This window comes from Panthera uncia, chromosome F1 (assembly GCF_023721935.1).
Source record: "Panthera uncia isolate 11264 chromosome F1, Puncia_PCG_1.0, whole genome shotgun sequence".
NCBI lineage: Eukaryota > Metazoa > Chordata > Mammalia > Carnivora > Felidae > Panthera > Panthera uncia.
In genome coordinates this window covers 44,473,303-44,490,882 of record NC_064813.1, presented here as the reverse complement: position 1 = coordinate 44,490,882, position 17,580 = coordinate 44,473,303, and the positions used below count along the sequence as shown (strand labels likewise).

Here is a 17,580-nt window from a genome sequence, read left to right as displayed (position 1 = left end):
CAAGAGGATGCAAGATGGCCAGAGACAGAGTGAATCACAGGCACCATTTCATGACCATGCAGAATGGAACATGGTGGTCATCCTGAAGTCTCAGTGCCCCGAGATCCAGAGCCACTCCCCCTACCCACACTGACCTGTGCTTTCACTCACCCCTTCAGCCTGTAAGGATCAGATTTGTCATTGATATTTTTCTTTTGTATTTTGATAAACACTGAAGAAGCTGGAGCTGTTAAACTTTATCTTGGGGAAATCCTAAGAACTGGTGTATTTGGTGTCATGGAACCTGTTACTGCTTTCTGTACACAATTACCAATCAACTGTTTTGCACACTTGTTTTCAGTTCTCATTTTGACAAGCAAGCACCGTAACTGTAGCTCTTAGAATAAAATCTCTTAACTATTTAAAAAATGAAATGAAGTAAAAATAATCTACTATCTTTCCAACAGTTGATATCTTGCATGTATGTCTATCCCTGTTGTCTTTTTTGTGTTTTGTTCTTATCTATGAGTCTATTTTCTTTGTGCTTGACTATAAACTAGTCACTGAATTAGACATTATATGTTTAAGATTGGTTTTCTTTGTTGCTGTTGTTGTTTTTAACCTTACTAGGAATTTAATTAAATACTTGGATGTGTAAGCTAATGTTTTCATCAAATTTGGGAAAAAATGCCTTTGTGCTTCTTTTTCACAAGAAGCCAAGATCTTTTATCCACTTTTCTGAAATGTCAACTATAATTCTGATATGAATTTAAATTCTGCTATTATTTTTCCCGTTTGATTTTTTATGATCAAACACATACCTCATTACCTAGACATAAAAAAGAACTCCACATACATCCAAAAGGAGCCCCAGAAAGAGAAGACAGTTAAATGAGATAGAAAAATGTTTGATGTATTAATAGCTGAAAATATCCTCTGGGCATATATCTCAATGTATCATCTTTACATGTTTTTTTTTTTAATTCTTCTCCTGTTAAATAAATATACTGATGAATTTTAATGAGGGAAGAGTGATCTCATTTTTTTCCTATTAATTCTGATAGTAAATCTTATCTCAAAACTAGAAAAGTACTCATCATCTTCAATGCACAGCTTTCTTTCTCTTCCATTTTGTAATCCATTGTTAGTTTCAGCAAATGTTATTCTACTTTAATTTTTGGCTCAGTATTTGGAATAGGACATCTTTATTTAAGGTCAGTTTTGATATCAAAGATTGTATTTTTTCCTTTAACTGCCATGCTAACAAAATCCTTTCCTTCTGAACTAAATATTAGTGACGGTTTCAGCAAAAAAATATATATATATGTGTATATACATATATATATATATATATATATATAATGTTACAATTACTAACTAGAATTGCTCTGCATAAATTGAAGAGTACAGCTAAAGTGTGTTAGAAGATATATCCTGTAAGCGAAGCAGTGTTTAGATCTTCCTGGAAAAGCAGATGTACAAGTAACCACCCCTGCTGTGCACTATTCCTACAACACCTCTTCCTTAACCATTCCCAACTTAATATTTCAGTGTATAATGATTTAATATCTGCCCATTTTAACTTAAGTATAAGTTGCACAATAGAGAATTTTTGTTTCTAGTATTATTGCAATAGAGGGTGTTGTTTGTTTTAAGTTTCATGCGTGCCCTATTCAATTTAGGATGAAATAACAGAAGACCATAGTCTGGGTGGCTTATAAATAAGAGAAATGTATTTCTCAAATTCTGGAGGCTGGAAGTCTGAGATCAAGATGCCAGCAGATTCCATCACTGATGAGGTCTGAGTCCTAATTGCACACTGCCAACCTCTCATTGTGTCTTCATACGGTGGAAAAAAAATGAGGGGTCCTTTCATAAGGCATTCACAAGGGCTCAATCCCTATGACCTTATCACCCACTAAAAGTCCCACTTCCTAATACCATCACATTGTGGGGTAGGATCATTTTGAGAGGACATTCATTTTGAGGGTATTTTCCTGAGATACCAAGGGGGGAAATTGGGATAGTAAACTATTATCTAAACACACACATTTTCTGCTGATTGTTTTCAGCTATATTTCAACAGACACTTCTATGTGGCCCAAAATGACCATGAATAATTGTTGTTTTTTTACAGTGCTGAAGTGAAACCCCTGATAGAAAAGGCAATTCTTAGTAAAAGGTAGCAAGACTGTTTCTGGAGTTCTCTGCCAGGACTCCTTGTATTGAAGTCTCTGGTCCATCATGTTATTAATTGGATGATATGGTGCAAGGTAACAATCCTGAAATTCAGTTTTCTCATCTGTAGAGTGAGAATCATACTGGAATTTTAATTCTGGGGCTGTTGTGAGGTTTAATGAGGCAACTTTTATTCTATGATCATAAATATGTCCAAAACATGGTTGGCCCTTAATATTAGTAGCTATTATTTTTTGTTATTTAGACAGCCTTATCAGCCTCCATGGAAGGATGGTCTTTCAGTGAGAAATAGATTTCTCTCTTCCCATGGCTAAGCAAAAGCAAACATCTCTTCAGATATTATTAGTTTGATTAGGTTCAGTAATTGAACCTGAGTTACATGTAACAAGGCCATAGAGATAGCAAAAGGAATATTCAATTCAGACTCTGGTCTTGTCACTCTAAAGTTCACCCTATTTCTACTGGATCATTGCATCTTTTTTTTTTTATGTTTATTGTTTTGAGAGACAGAGGTGGGTGGGGAGCAGTGGGCAGAGCTTTCCAGTCAGTTTAAAACTTAACTACTTAACCATTTAATTTTTTAAGTGTTTTGTGTATGTGTATCTGTGTGTGTGTATGTGTGTGTGGATATTATAGGAAAATTTTTAGGAAGCCTAGAGATCTACAGTAGAAATAATTGTACAACATTATGCTGCCTTCCTAGCTGACAAGTATTTAACTTTATTAAATATTTAATGGTTAAGTGAATATTACAAAGGTGTCTCTAAGCTTTGACTAGTATGTCTCAATAACTTAAATATTCTAAACCTCTGTATTATGATATAATTAATAGAATAGCTCTTTATAAAATTGATGTAATATTTTAATAAATGGTGTTATTAGAAAAAATGGGCCATATTGATTTAGAAATAGGTAGGGAGTTATTTCAAATTATGTAGGTATATCTTTCCTAAGCAGTGTATTCTGTCATTATAAATGGTAGGACACAATTTTGTATGTGGTCTATATACACCCATAATTAGACATACTAGTAGTAAAAGAGAGAAATGAAAAACAGGACTTAAACTTACTTTATCCATAGTATCATGTAAAACTTATAAACCAAAACACAATCTATACCTTGGAATTGGTAAAAGATTGTTATTTTTCTAAGAAAATAACATTATTTTTCACTGTTTTTTGATCTACCATGTAAAAAATTTTATCACAAAAATGATTTATAAAAATTCATATTCCAGTCCATATTTTTGAGAAAGTCATCTTCATGTGGAGAAACAGCTTTTTAGTTAAACCGTGTTTGCTTTACAATCGGTGTTTGCTTTACAATCGTAAATTCAATTCACTTATATAGACTCTTCAAAATACCATATTAATAGTTGACTCTTTTACTTTGTTACAACAGAACTTAAAACTATTATTTTTTTGACACATAAGAAATACTTTTTATAAATTTGTTGTCAAGTGGTGACAAAAACAAATCTTTCCAATTGGGCAAGCATTTTCTTATTAGAAATATAAACTCATGCAAAAATTATCAGTTATATCTTTCAATAAATGGATGAAATTTGCTGCAAAAAATATCAAGGCAAAGTTTAGATTTTTTTCTAAAACCAAAAAAGTAGAAAGTAGAATTAATTAGGTTAACGCATAGAATATTTCTAGTTACATTTAAATATTTCGCTGATGGTAAACATTTCTGAACTCACCATGCTAACAAAAAGCCATCTTTCACAGAAACTCAAGAGAGATATTTTTCTGTTGCCTCCAAGAATGTATCCATTCTTTCCTTTATCTGACAAATAAATACTGTTGCTTTATCTGACAAATATTTGTTGAATACATACTGCTTCATGGCAAGCACTGTTACAGACAGTGGGTGTACTATAATAATATCCTTTAATCTTTGAGCTCCTGGAGTTTCCAATTTAATGGAGTAGAAATAAAATATACAAATAAGCATATAAATATCAAGTTCCAAGTGCAATGAAGTAAAATGAAAGAGGGTAAGATGATAATGAATGCCAGAGAAGGAAATTACTATTTATATCAGGTGGTGAGAACAAGTTTTTCATAAGTGACTGATCGTAGGGTTAAAAGAAGAAAAGGAAGGTATATTAAGGAAGTTATTGGGGAGAAGAGTATTCCAAATGAAGTAACAAAAAGTGAAAATATGCTACAGTATTCTAGATGAAAGGGTAAACCTTAGCAACTTGAGTGTAAAATAACCAGATGTTGTTATTTAGTATCTGGTGTCATTCTTGGAAAGGACTGGTATTGTGAAACTGTTACATTCATAGGAGCTCATTCATAGGAGTGGTACAATGAAAATGTGCAGACATGGAAAATGTTACAGGATCAGGGCCTGATAGCATGGCCAAGCGAAGAAAAATTACCTGCTTGGTCATCAAAAATGATGAGTAAAGCAAGTTGATAACTAAAAATGGCCCACAATACTTGGGCTTCCCATGCAACTTTTAGACATAAAAACTTGTTATGTGAAATAAGTTTGTCTAGTAATTAAACTTCTGAATACCATTCAATGCTAGAACTGCAAAGCACTGCCCTAGATATATCCAAGTATCAAATGTACACTGGCAAAATTCACAACCTGGAACCTTCATAGCATACATGTTAAATATCCTTCATAAGGGATGCTCCCAAAGCTGAGTACACTAACTACTAAAATATTTTTAACTATCATATTTATACATATTTTAACTCAGTTTTATGCTATCAAAGTAAATGTACAAGCACCCACTCTCTTGATTAGGCAACCTTATATTCTATTTAACCATTAGATTGATTTTAATACCTTTAATTTCAGAATATAAATGAAAATAGCTCATGAAAATGTGGACTATTTTCTCTCATGGCTTTATTTGTCATATTCATGTCACTCCAGCACAACCTGTCCTGAAGTAATTGCCTCTTTAATGAATAAGAATCCGAACTTAATTCCCTTTGATTAAAGGATTTCAGCAGCACTGCAAACTTTATTAAGCAGAAAGTCACCATATAGTTCCAGCTAAACTTTTGATGAAATTTTATAGTTTGTTTTTTAATCTAGGTTAATATTTGGGGGTTTGTCCTTTCTGTTTTGGGTTATTTGGTGCTATTTTTATTGAAATTAAAGCTTAAAGCCGATGTACGTTAGTTATAAATTATCAGTCACCCTTCTGTTATTTGTTCACCATTTAGTACTTGGGCCTTCCTAAATTTTGGCAAGAATACTATACAGTATTATGTCTTGTGGCATCTATTTAAAAGACGATATTTGGGGCGCCTGGGTGGCGCAGTCGGTTGGGCGTCCGACTTCAGCCAGGTCACGATCTCACGGTCCGTGAGTTCGAGCCCCGCGTCAGGCTCTGGGCTGATGGCTCAGAGCCTGGAGCTTGTTTCCGATTCTGTGTCTCCCTCTCTCTCTGCCCCTCCCCCGTTCATGCTCTGTCTCTCTCTGTCCCAAAAATAAATAAACGTTGAAAAAAAAATTAAAAAAAAAAAAAAGACGATATTAAATCTCTCCTTGTTGATGGACATATTATGAAAACAGAAATGCTCAGCACATTCTCAGAGCGTTCTTCCATAATTTCATAATATTTAAAAATTTCCACGGTATATAATTATATAATCTGAAATCAACTTTACACAAACATTGTAATCAGCCCAACAGTTTTTTTTTTAAGATGAGCTATTTGTTTATTCATTCATTTATTTATTCACTTACTTACTTGCTTATTAAGTAAGCTCTATGCCCAATGTGGGGCTTGAACTCACAACCCTGAGATCAAGAGTCACATGCTCTATCGACTCAGCCAGCCAGGCAAGCCCAGACCACTATTTTTTTTAGTCTATGTCTTCCACATTCTGTAACTGTGGTTAACCCATAAATAATATTGGCACAAGATCAGAGAAATTGCCTTCTAGTTTTAAGTCCACCATTTATTAACATTATTAGCTTAGATTTCTCCAACTGTCTTCTATAAAGTGAGGTGATAATAACTAAAATACAGAAACAAATGAGATATTATTCATTAGAAATCATTACATAGTAGATGATAAACAAATGGTGCTTCTATTTTCACCTTAAACATTGAATAACTATTCTATGAAATGTTTGCCTTTGCTAACTTCAATTTCTGTCCCTGTACAGTATACCTTACGAAATGTCTCTTGTAAATACTCAAGAAAGATAAATCCCTCTCCTCTTTACACATTGCTTTCAGAACTTTGATCATCTCTTCCTAAAGACTTATTTAGTGTGTAATCTAGTGACATTGAAGGTATTGATCTTTGGAAAGAAAACTGCGTCATTACAGATTGGATCCTGAATTAGAGCAAATCACTTCACTTTTGTGAAATTCCAATTTATCACTTGTTAGTCCTGTTAACAATGTTTATCCATTTATAGCTTGATTCAACTTTACAACTGAGTCTGTTTCTTAGAGTTCAAGTTGCCTTTAAAATCTAGTTGATGCCAGGTACTATAGATGTTTGCAAAAAACTACATTGTTCTTCCAGTGTTGAAAGTATTAGGAGGAATCATATTTGAGGAAAGAAAAAGCAATATAAATGTTTTAAATTAAAATATTCTAATTATTATCATTTGATATAATTAATAGTAAAAATTTACAGTAACGTTTTTATTAGCATAGTAAATCGTTACAGGTTAGTCAACATTATATTAAGTATTTACTACTAAACATGTAATATCTAAACAAAGTAACATTGAAAATTAAATATAAATCATAATTTCAGTACACTTTGTGTACCTAATTTGCACACTTTGCGTTCTTTCACAAAGCACATGGGTCATGTGCCTCAAAAGCATATATAACTGTTTAGAGGAAGATGCTATTGAATTTGGTACACTTTTCTCCAAAATCATTGCTTTGTGAAGCTTTTAGTTATTTGTCGAGCTTGCTCAACAAATCACCCCACACATAATAAAATGAGGATATGATAAAATAATTATGGATATATTACTAAAAGTATAGAAACTGTTGTTTTAAAAAAAGTCAGGGAACTTATACAATAAAAGTTTATTTCTCATTATGCAGCAGTTCAGTGTAAGAATTTGTAGTCAAGCGGCTGTGGGAGAGGCTCTCCTTCCACTTTGAATTCCTAAACTCGTGTAGGTCCTAGCTGATCAGGGTATAGAAAAGAACAGCCTCATTCAACTCAATTCAACCTCAATTCAAAACAGCCTCATTCAACCTTAATTCAAAACAAGCAGTTTTTCCAAAATTCAGGCTTCAAGTAATTGTGCAAAAATATGTCAAAGGTAAGTTAACTGTATGCCCAGGATGAAGAGAAGAAGACAGATATTGACAGCAGAACTACCTCAGGCATACATATAAAAATGTATGTCTCCAAGTTCACTTGCTGCAATATTAATGGCCAAGTTCATTGCATGTTGGACTTAAAGGTGCTTCACATTTTGTTTATGCATTTTGATATTCTCCAAACATTTCACAGTTAATGCTTATTACTTTTATTATGAAATACGAATGCATCTCTCTTCTTTCCTCCCCTCTCCCTCCTCTTTTCCTACTCCTGATTTTTCCTACTTCTTGCTGAATTCACCCTTCTTGTCCCCCTCTTCCTCTTCCCTTCCCCTTCTCTTCCAACCCTCCCACTCTCTCTCTTTCTCTGGAGAAGAGACAGAGGTCCTTCTTAATTCAATTTAAGTTAATAGCATTTTTGCTTATTTTGTGGTGTTTTTGGAATCCTTTTAAGGCTTTACAGTAGAATCTGCAACATTTTTTGACATTTCAGGAAGTGATAGGGAAAAGAGACTCTTCATTCACAATTAGCTGTTAAACTGAACCATCTTGCACTTGAAGTTGCTAATTGACACCCAGACATATTGGACTTACCATCATTGAACTTGCTCTCAATCCAGTTCTCCCTTGTCAGTTCAATTTACTCCCTAGTCTATAAATTTTCTGTTGGGGTTTAGCTTACTCAATACGTGTATTACTAGATCATGAGCTCCTTCAAGTGTATGTGTGTGTGTGTGTGTGTGTGTGTGTGTGTGTGTGTGTATATATATATATAGTCTTTTTTTTTTAATTTTTTTTTAACGTTTATTCATTTTTGAGATAGAGAGAGACAGAGCATGAATGGGAGAGGGTCAGAGAGAGGGAGACACAGAATCTGAAACAGGCTCCAGGCTCTGAGCTGTCAGCACAGAGCCCGACGCAGGGCTCGAACCCACGGACCGTGAGATCATGACCTGAGCCGAAGTCGGACGCTTAACCGACCAAGCCACCCAGGCGCCCCTATATATATTTTTTAATTGGGTATATACTCAGTGCCTAAGTTAGGCACTGCTGTTAAACACACACACACACACACACGCACGCACACACACACACACACACACACACAGTTATTGAACAGTACGCTACATAGCAGCCATTTCACAAATATTCGATAAATGAATAAATAAAAGACATACCTTCTATGACTTAAATCATCCTTACATATAAAAATAATCACTTTGTATTTTATGTATTTTATTTTATTTTATTATTTTTAAATCACTGTGCATTTTAACCGATAAGATAAATACCTCAAAAACCTTAGAAACAGCTAAACCTTTTATATCTTTTTTTTTTTTTTTTTTTTTTGGTCACATCTGAATGTCATGTAAAATTGCTACAAATGTGCCCTGGTATATTAATAATAAAAGCTTCATACATCACAGTGAGTTGTCCTCACAACTAAAGCCTTAAGGATTCATAATTTTCTGTTTTTTATCTGACTGTAAAGTTTACTCTCTTAAGAAATACTGTAATATAGTCTTTGAGACTCTATTATTTTTTCCATCTAATTAAAGATGTGATGAGTCAAATAACAGCCTATGAGTTCAGAAAGTACCTCTGCTTTCTGCACATAGGTAGTATTCTGGTGCTCTTAATATTCTCTCATTTTTTTGACTGAAAAAAAATTTCATACACTAGAACTTAATTAATTTGAAAAGTTATAATTATATTTTTACATAAGAAATCATAAGTTAGATTTAAAAAAGAGCTGCTATTAAAGAAAAATGTTGAAAAGACACAACACTGAGCTAAACTTGATATCATTTGTTTAATCTCTCGATGATGACAACAGTTATTTTACTGAATTTTTATTTTCTAAAGTAATAATTTAATTGTTTTTGTTTTTTGATGAATTACACAAATATCTCAAATAAGAATTCTGATAAAGGTTGGGGATCCTGGGTGGCTCAGTTGGTTAAGCAACCAACTCTTGGGTTCGGCTCAGGTCATGGTCTTGCATTTCTTGAGTTCAAGTCCCACATGCAGCTCCAGCCTGACAGTGCAGAGCCTGCTTCGGATTCTCTCTCTCTCCCTCTCTCTCTTCCCCACTGCCACTCACTCTCCCTGTCTCTCTTGAAATGACTAAACTTAAAAAAATGAAAAAAAAAAAGAATTCTGAAAATAATATTTACTACTAATAATAAATAAAAAGATGAAAGAAAAAACATCTCTGATTTAGTGCTTGCCTTTTTGTTTTGGATATTAATTTCACCTTTCATATTAAGATAAATAATTAATATGTGTCACTCTCATAATATATTTATTATAAAACTATCTATGTGCGTATGGTTATTTCACTTTTTCCTAAATATACATAACATTTAATCCTTCGTGTAGAAAATAAATTTAGCATTTCATCAGTACTCTGACACTTGCCCCGTCACTTTTGAATGCTGTTAATTATTTGTTTAATTTTATTTGTTTATTAAGCCAAAGTATTCTCTTTTGTATTATGAAATACCTTCTTTAGGATAAAGAAGTAACTTATATCATACCTGTCAAATGGGCTCAAAATAAGTAACATAGATACAAAAGTTCTCAATAAAATACTAGCAAATTAAATTTGACAGTATATCAAAAAGAATTTGCACCAAGACCAAGTAGGGTTTATCCCTGGGATGAAAGATTGTTTTAACATATGCAAACCAATCGACATGATATACCACAGTAACAGAATAGAAGACTAAAATGTCATCTTAATAAAAGCAGAAAAAGCATTTGAAAAGTTCAGTATAAATATATATGATAAAAACTCTCAACAAAATAGCTATAAAAGGAAACCTCCTCAACACAATGAGACCATTTATTTTAAAAATCCACAGCTAACATCATAATTAGTGGAGAAAAAGTGAAAGTGTTTCCTCTAAAATTTTCTATAAAGCAAGAATGCTTACCCTCCCCACTTCTATGTAACATAGTACTGAAAGCACTAAGATGAGCAACCAGAAGAGAAAAAAGGAAAAAGAAATAGAAGGCATTCAAATTGGAAAGTGACAAGTAAAAATATCTGCTTGCAAATGACATAATCCAAAATGCAGAAAACTCTAAAGTCTCAAAAAAAAAAAAAGAAACCTGTTAGAACTAATAAATTCAGTAAAGTTGCAGAAAACAGAATCAACACATAAAAACCAGTTGCATTCTTTATACCAACAAAAGGAAGTCAAGAAAACAATTCTAGCTGATCCAAGTGCAGTGGTGTTTACGATTAATTGATCACAACCAGTTACAGATTTATTTCTTCTTGACTCTCACTGCTTCATTTGACTAGCCTTAGAAAAATAAAAGCAACCCCATTTATGAACATATGAAGAAAAAAATAAAATAGGAATAAACTTATCCAAGAAGATGAAAGATGTACACCAAAAACTGTAAGATACTGATGAAAGAAACTGAAGAAGATTCAAATAAATGAAAAGATAGCCCGTGTTCACGGATTTGAAAAGTATTGTTAAAGTGTCCATACTACCCAAAGTGATAAATTCAATTTAATTCCTATCAAAATTCCAATGGCGTTTTTCACAGAGATAGAAAAGCCAATTCTGAAATTTGTATGGAACTACAGAAGCTCCTGAATAGCTGAAGAATCTTGAGAAAACAAAGCTAAAGGCAACACACTTCCACTTACTACTTCTTTTATAACAATGTCCAGAATATTGATAATAATGGGCATGCTAATTGCAAGAGGGTTGGGTTAAGTGTTAGAGCCAGGTTACTTCCAAAAAGAACCCTCTGCACAGGTCTCTCCCATTGCCACCACTGTCTTGACAAATATTTTTATTCATTTTCTCTTTAGACTTCTGTTTTCTAAAACCTCTGTTTATTGGAGAAAACTAACTATGGGCAATTACAATGTTTCTGCACTTTCTTGCAGTTTTCCTGCCTATAGTGCATTTTAGACAGGGTCCAACTGTAGAGTTTATTTGGGCCACGTCTTTGTGTGATGTCTTTCCACATTTGGTGATATTAGTAAGATTTTATGCAAAGTAAGATCCGAACATTCACACAATCTGTTCCTGGGAAGAATTTCTGCCATGATTACCTTTCTCTTTTTTTCAATACTACTGAATTTTCTGAAAGCCTTAGAAACTTGAATGTTCTTTTATTTCCATCACTTCAATTTAGATTTCAAGGCAATCTTACAAACCCTAATCTCATTTTCCATTGAGAAAGGTTAATCCCTGCCCCACTCTCCCTTTGTCTATCTATCTATCTATCTATCTATCTACCTATCTATCAATCATCTATCTATCATCCATCTATCCAAATTGAGGTAACTTATTTGGTTAAAAATAATAATGTAATATTCTTTATTAAAGATTTTTTTAAATTTCATTTTTTAAGCAATCTCCACACTCAATGTGGGGCTCTAACTCACAACCTTGACATCAAGAGTCACATGATTTACCAACTGAGCCAGCTGGGCTCCCCAATAATGCAATATTCTCATTTAGTTGAGCACTTCTTACATATTTTCTGTTTCTGAAGAAAAATTTTGAAAGCACAAGCTGCTCAGAAAAGGGATCACAATATAGTGAAATTAATTAATGTTTCCGGGAGGCTTCTGAACTATTTCAATAAATTACTCATTTAATTTAAATAATGCCATAATAGTCATAAGCTTCCTAATATCCAACTGACTAGAAACCTGTAAATACTGCTAGAATACTAAAAGGGTGTTTTTTTAAACCCTCAAACAACGAGAAATTTAACTTTGTAAGTGTAAAAAACCACTTTGCCAATTTCAAAAGACACAGTTTTAATACCCCGTGGACACTGTGAGGGCATTACCTACTAGAAAAGAAAAAGGAAACTTTCATTGAGAACAAATGTCAACAGAGAAACAATTTACTCATGTGCTTATCTCAATGGACAAATGTCAGCAAAGTTACACACAATAAATATGCTTATCTCTCTGGCCGCTTTCTCAGTGAATGTAGTAAAAGCATTTTGGGTAAGAAAATGTTTTATTGTATAGAAATATCCTGCACAGCATAGGACATTTTGTATCTGAGTTGAAGAAACTAATATTTGCTATTGTTAGAATCAACCACCTCCTTAGCAATACCCTGATTCTACATTGTCAATCCTCTGCCTTTATTCCGTTTCTCTTCTGATTTTCTTCTCTTCACAAAATTTGTTAAAATATGCGTTTCAACAGTGACAACCCAAACCCCCATCCTCTGATCTGTTTTGCAAACCATTATATATTTATTTTGGTCTTAGGATACAAATGTATGCTAATTTCCTACTCTATCAGGTTAAATCAGAACTTTTTATAAGGAGACAGACTTTAAAATTAATAAGGAACAAGGGACACCTGGGTGGCTCAGTCAGTTGAGCATCGGACTTGGGCTCAAGTCAGGATCTCACAGTTCCTGAGTTTGAGCCCAGTATTGGGCCGGTGGCTGACAGCGCAGAGCCTGCTTGGGATCTTCTGTCCCCCTCTCTCTACTCCTTCTCCACTTGCGTTCTCTCTCTCAAAAGTAAATAAATCTTTAAAATATTAATAAGGAACACAAAATTTATTACCATCATAACAATTTAATGTAATATGTTCTTCCTCATCCTTATCATACGTATGTGAATCTGCTTCCCAGAACCTAGCTTTGCCATGTGTGAAAGAACCTGGCTTCCCCTCCACCCCCAGCAGTTAGAGGTGTTTCTTAAAACCTTGTAAACAGTTATAATGAAGCATATTATGCATAGAAAAAAGTACATAATTTAGAAAAAAGCACACAGAAAAAAGTACAGTCAGTTAAGCAGTGATGTCGGCTCAGGTCATGATCTCGCAGTTTATGGGTTCAAGACCCAAGTCAGGCTCTGTGCTGACAGCCCAGAGCCTGGAGCCTGCTTCAGATGCTTCGTCTCCCTCTCTCTGCCCCTCCCTTTGTCTCTGTATCTCTCTTAAAAAAAATTTAAAGTACTTAATTTATAATTTCACTATTTCAAGAAATATTACAGAGTGAATACGACCTGGTAAATGCTACCACAAAAGGTGTAACTGCAACGTCACCCCAGAATTCTCATTTACCCTCTCCCATTAGTGTTCCATTTATCCTGCCCCAATTTAACTGCTGCCTTGATGGCAAACTCCATCCTTTAGTTTTGATTTTTTTAACTTTATACTAATGGAAGCATGCAATACATTCTCTTTTTTTATGGATTTCTTTTCACTCAGCATCATGTTTGTAAGTTTTATTCAGTTTGTTGAATGTGTCTGAAGACTTTTCATTTTCATTGCTGCCTACTGTCACAGAATATGCCTACTTTCAGCAGGCATTAATACTACAAAATATGGATCACACTGTGAAAGGTAGGGTTTTTGTTTTGCTTGCTTTGATTTTAGTTTCATCTCAGAAAGTCATGAATCTGAAAGTCGAAATTTATAAGAAACATTAAAAGGATATTCAAAGATTATTGGGTAGTCAAAGCAAGAGCCGATATCTATTGTAATTATCTTACTAAATTCCAAAGTAAAAGAGTTATTTTCATTTTAAGATTTAATTTTGCAAAGGTCGTGATATTGAATCATTTTTTAACAAAAGAGTTTCTACTTTTATAGAAAAGAAAGGATACACACAAAAACATATGCACACACAAGTATAAAGTATCTTGCATTTTATATGCAATAATTCAAAGAATTTATTATAACCAAAATTTTACTTTTTAATACAAGATGAAAGATATAAGAAGATATTTGTTTTTCTAAAAGAGATTTTATTTATTTATTTTTAAATGTTTATTTATTTTTAGAGAGAGAGAGAGTGCATGAGCATGCATGCCCATGGTGAAGGGGCAGAAAGAGAGAGAGAGAGAATCCCAAGCAGGCTCCACACTGTCAGCACAGAGCCCAGTGTGGGGCTCGATCCCACCAACCATGAGATCATGACTTGAGCAGAAATCAAGAATTGGATGCTTACCCAACCAACTGAGCCACCCAGGTGCCCCAGAAATTAAAAGATACTTGTAATCAAATAAAATTTTTATTTTACTTATTCAGTAATCCCTTTATTAAACTCACTGTTTCTATAGACTATCATATTTGAAATATAATCTGAAGGCATACTTATTAATATTGCTCATTTATTAAGATTGACAAAATAATAATCTTTTTTCTATTCATCTGAGTACATTTAAGTACACACTCTTTTTATATAAGACTTATAATCACTTAAACTAATCTTATTGTTTTCCACCAGTATCCACACAAAATTGAATACTTTTCTTCTGAGCAAATCTTAAAATTCTAATTTAAAACTTAACGATGTCTGTTAAAGATTTTCAGAAGCAACTCGAGATTCTTGCCCTTCCTTTCTCCTGGAATTCTTAGCCATGAATAACATTAACATGACCAAGACAACTCTTAAACCAGGAGAAATGAAGGCAAGTTGAGTGAGTGGAGATTGTAGCCTGTGCGACACAAGAGACTAAAAACAGGTTTGCAGTGTGACCGATACCTCACTTTGTGTGCTCTAGTTATGCAGTAAAACCATCCTGAGTCTTTCTCTCGGGATTTTAACAAAGCATCTTTTGAATGCTCCCAAAGAGTAAGTCTACAAGAGTAATCCTAAATTATTTGGGGTCTAAGAATTTGCATGGATTAGCATTTTCATGTCACCTGAAAGGTGAGATTATTGGGTAGGAAAGTATATTGTTTACCTTTATAGAAAACCACCAACCTATGTTCCAAAGTGGCTCTACATTTTGACATTCTTACGAACTCCACATCTTCACTGGTATCAGTTGTTTGAATGTCAGCCTGTGAAATGGTGTGGAATGGTATGATACCGTGGTTTTCATTTTCACTTCTCCAATGACTAATGATTTTGAGCATTTTCATGTGTCTCTTGGCCAACTGTGTATTTTCTTTGTAACATGTAGGAGACATAGGCATTCCTTATATATTCTAGACACAGGTCTTTTATCAAACCTAAGTGTGTAGATATTTTCTTCTCACTGCAAAAGTGTACTATCATAAGGCCTTCCCTTCTGGGATTTTTTGTTGTTGTTGTTGGTTTGGTTTGTTTGTTTGTTTCTGTCCTAATACTTTATGAATCACCTCTAGGCCTGTGCCTAGCTAGGTGGGCTTCAGGGAGGGGCTCACCATTGACCAGCCCAGCTGGGAAAATGAGACATCCTTGGTCTAACCCTCCAGGGTCACTGACTTTAGAATTTAAAGAGGCAGGTCTGACCTTTCCTGAGTTGGCATGGGGTATCCAGGCATAGTCATAGGTGCAGGCCAACATCCCAAGCTTTCCATTTGTGTGCCACCCTTGCTGTGTTTGGAGAAGTATCCCTTGCTGTTGTATACGTTGGGCTTGATTGTGTCACTGCCTGACTTCCAGCCGGCAGGACAAATTTCCCCGTGTTAATTCCTGTACTGGACGGACTTCCTCGTGTTCGTTCCTGTGGTGGACAGACTTCCCCACTCTCATTCCTGTACTGGAAGACCTGGACCAGGTGCAGGAGCTTCCTCCACTGAGCTCCCCACAGGCAAATCATTGACAGTGATCTGGCGAAGGACACTGCTGCCATCAGTGATAAAGAGGCCCCTGTATGCAATGCCTTCAATCTTCCTTCAGCACACCATAATCTTGGGACAAGCTTCTGGTTACACCTGCCAGCAGAGGGATGTTGTGGGGTGAGGCAAGCTGCCTTCTTTCCTGGGCTTGTTGATCCCCACCAGGGGGATGAACTGAGAGTCAACAGAGACCCCCAGCACCTCACAGTCCAGCCTGAGTAAATCCTCAGCATGTTCACTGAAAGCGATGATCACTGTGGGTCACCCAGGGTGAAGTCCAGCAGGTAGACAAAGAGGACCAAGTATTTCCATCTGTAGTCAGAAAGCTTCATCTCCTCGAAGGAACCATCCACCATGGCAGTGGGCTGGAAATTCAGGGCAGGCTTTCCTATGTGTTGCCAGAGGGCAGCACTGAAAGCCACATGGGCAAAAACAAGGATACACGGACTGACAGATGCACAAACATGCATTCTCAGCACCCCCTTCTCGGAATTCTTTTAATGCTATTACAGTTTCTCCTTTCTTTATAGAATTTATTTAAAATAGTTTAAATTTAAATTTAAACCTAAATTCTAAATCAATTAATATGTGTGTGTAAAGAGGATAAAATGGGTTTTTAGATAATTTAATTGGTTGTGTTGTATTCTATAAAAATCCACTGTGTTGAGATCTTTAAATGATATTGATATATATGTGTGTATATATATATACATATACATATATATACACATACATACATAGGGTTATTCTCAGTTGCTTTGTTGCAAATCTGAATTTATCTCTAGACATGCTTGAACCATAATGCTGATTCATGGCCAATAAAAGGCAACGTGTACTGCTTTGTGATTAAAATAGTTCTGTAGCCAAGTTTGAAACATATCATGAGCCAGCCTGTATCTAACTTATATACATACATATATTACATATATTACATACTAATATAACACATATACATATATTACATATATATGCAATATAAATTTCAGTCTTATAGTGTCTGTTACCTTTTAGTTGTTTGAGCTAACTTTTAGTTTTAGCTTTTGCGTTATTGAGCCAGATCATGTAGCCAAGTTGGGACTGTAAAACCAGGTAGCATACAAAATACCCATTCTCTAAATCCTTCCAATAATCCAAAAAGGTATAATTATTATATATAGCATGGTATGTTATATTTTGTGTATTTGGTGAATAATTATTCGTTGAACAAGACGATTCCAAATAAGGTTGGTATGAAATTGAGAATTAGGTTATACTTGATAATGGAGTTCTAATCAGAGGAAATTATTAAATATGCCATTTTATATGTTTTTTTTTCATTTTTCTCATGCTGTCTATGCTGTCTATGTTCTATTAAAACAAATGTTAAAGGTATTTTAATCCTATATATTTTACTTTCATTTTAAACATTGATTAATATCAACAAACATATTCATAATATAAACAATAGTTAAATGATAAACAGTCAATTATAATCTCTGTTGATAATTTTCTAGTAGAAGTGGTTTTTTGTTTTTTGGTTTTTAGTTTTTTGTTTGTTTGTTTGTTTGTTTGTTT

General features: G+C 34.2%; 1 pseudogene; it reads right to left on the bottom strand.

Annotated features, from left to right (window-relative positions):
* Window positions 1-14,776: 14,776 nt before the first annotated feature.
* Window positions 14,777-16,496, bottom strand: LOC125925812 (peroxiredoxin-2-like; annotated as a pseudogene).
* Between the last annotated feature and the right edge of the window lie 1,084 nt (window positions 16,497-17,580).